The sequence below is a fragment of the Babylonia areolata genome, chromosome 11 (genome assembly GCF_041734735.1).
Source record: "Babylonia areolata isolate BAREFJ2019XMU chromosome 11, ASM4173473v1, whole genome shotgun sequence".
In the NCBI taxonomy this organism is placed as follows: Eukaryota; Metazoa; Mollusca; class Gastropoda; order Neogastropoda; family Buccinidae; genus Babylonia; species Babylonia areolata.
Window position 1 is genome coordinate 14,677,742 of NC_134886.1, and position 2,500 is coordinate 14,680,241.

The 2,500-nt window shown below is 46.2% G+C and overlaps 1 protein-coding gene across 2 annotated transcripts in view; it reads right to left on the reverse strand.

Moving 5' to 3' along the window:
* Window positions 1–2,500, reverse strand: part of LOC143287560 (uncharacterized) — a 319,138-nt gene that overhangs the window by 115,532 nt on the left and 201,106 nt on the right. The gene's annotated exons all lie outside the window — the stretch shown is intronic.

Genomic DNA, 2,500 nt, shown 5'->3' on the forward strand with positions numbered 1-2,500 from the left:
AGTTGGAGGGAAGAGAGAAAGAGAGATGAGGGAAGAGAGAGGTGAGGGAAGAGAGAAAGAGAAGTGAGGGAAGAGAGAAAGAGAGAGAAAGAAAGAGACGAGGGGATCAGAGGACGAGAGAGACACACACACACAGAGACATACAGCGAAAAACAGATTTTAATGCGAGGAAACACAGAGTCCAAGACATAGAGAGATACAGCTCAGAATTCAATTTGCTATATCACCAGCATATCATCAAGGAGGTTTTTTTGTTTTTTAATAAAATAAAATAAAATTGAAAATAAAATCAATGTGAATGTCGTCAGTATGGAAAATTACGTACGAAACAAACAAGAATTTATTTGATACTACGAAAAACGGTGAAACTTAAAATCCCTGACACTAGTGCTTATGACTTACTTGTTCTGGGAGAGAGAAAGAGAGGGAGAGAGAGAGACAGACAGACAGACAGAGACAGACAGGCAAACAGAGACAGAGAGACAGAGAAACAGAGACAGGCAAACAGAGACAGAGAGACAAACAGAGGGCCGAGGATTGTTTAACCTGCATTAAAAACAACAACAACTTTAACCCTTTGACTGCTGTTGTCTATAAGACTGAGGTCACAATTTCTTTTGTTTGGGCTTCTTCCTCTTGGAATCACATTACGTTTGTTCAGTGACATTAACTGAACCATTCAGAAAGTACGAGAAAAATAGTTCTTGCACTCCAGCACCGATTTCATTTTTAGCAAGGTACAACAGTCGAGGGGTTAAGAATAACCCTCCAGGACCGCTGAAATACACCTTTGAAGCACAGCTGAGGTGAGGTCGTCCAGTGGGTCTCTGACTAGAGACACCATCTCCCCAAATCCTGGAGACACTGACACGTGCATGCTGGAAACAGGAGCAAGTCGGTTTCAACCCGGTCATTCTAAACACTGAATACCATAACTTATTTCAAAACTGACGAATCACACCCCTCCAACAATGAACATCCATAACAAAACTGGAACTCGGTCTACTCAACGAAAACGAGCGTCGAGCCTACCGAAGCGAAAAACAAACAAAAACCAACCAACCCGCGGTGCGGTTCCTGTTTTCTGTGAAGCCTCTTCGTCTCTGGTACAACATCACATCATATAACAACTCAAACCAGTGTATCATTCTAGCTTTCGTTAATACCTCTTTGTTCGGAACTGTATCTTTCCCTCAGACATTCATGTGAAAAGATTACGAAACGTGTGGATTTGCCTCACATGAGGAAAAACAGGAGGAATGTCTCTCGTAAGGCGGAAGGACAACGCGGACTTATGTGTACCTGTATGCGTTGTTACGCTTTCGCTGCAGAAGACAGTGTATGATTCTTTTCGTTTACTGTTGTTGGTAATGACAACCTCTCTCTCTCTCTCTCTCTCTCTCTCTCTCTCTCTCTCTCTCTCTCTATATATATATATATATTTGCCATAACCCCCACATCCCTCTTTTTTTCTTTCTTTTTTACCCCAGGGCTGGGTGGAAAAAAAGCTTTTTTTGCTTGTCTCATTACCCTCGTGAAATAAAATTTCGTTTCGCTTCCTCTCTCTCTCTCTCTCTCTCTCTCTCTCTCTCTCTCTCTTATGTCTCTCTCTCCCCTCTCTATCTCTCTCATCTCTCTCCTTCTCTCCCCCCTCTCTCTTTCTCTCTTTCTTTTTCTCTCCCTTTCTCTCTCTCTTATCTGTCTGCCTTGTCTTTGTTTCTCTCTTCACCTATCTCTCCTTGTGAATCCAGATCTCCTCCTCTCTCTCCTTTGATCCCCCCTACCCCTCCCCTCTCTCTCTCCTTACCCAACATCATCCACTTTTAATCAGGACCGCCCCACCCCCCACCCACCCACTGTCTCTCTCTCTCTGAACGTCTCCGTCTCTGCATCATCCACTTTCACTCCCACCCTCTCTCTTCCCTCACCCATAGTCTCATCTCATCCCCGTTATCTGGTTCTCGACACCCCCTCCCCTCCCCCCAATCATTACCGCCTCCACGCCCCTCCCCCCCCCCCTCCCCCCACACACACATACTCCTCCCCCCACATCCCTTTTCTCGTTACCCACGTCTCCTTCCCGAGGCACCCGTTCCCTGTCCCCCCCCCCCCCTCCTCCCATCCACTTATCTGGATGTCTTGCTTTCAGGTCGTCCCCATGTACACCATCCCCTGATCACTGCACGGCCCTGGCACCGGCGTCATTGCAACAGAAGGGACGTGCCGGCAATGATACACCGCTGTCGGGGGAGTCCCTTCATTTCTGTTGTCTACTTCTATGCACCTGTGTCTGTCTGTTTTTACGCTCCCCTGCGTCTGTTTCTTTGTTCTCCTGCGTCTGTTTCTTACACTGATGTGTCTGCTTCTATACCTATCTAAATGCCTATTTCTATGCACCTCTGTGTCTGTTTCTGTTCACCTCTGTTTCTGTTTCTGTTCACCCCCGTGTTTCTGTTCACCCCTGTGTCTGTTTCTGTTCACCTCTGTGTCTGTTTCTGTT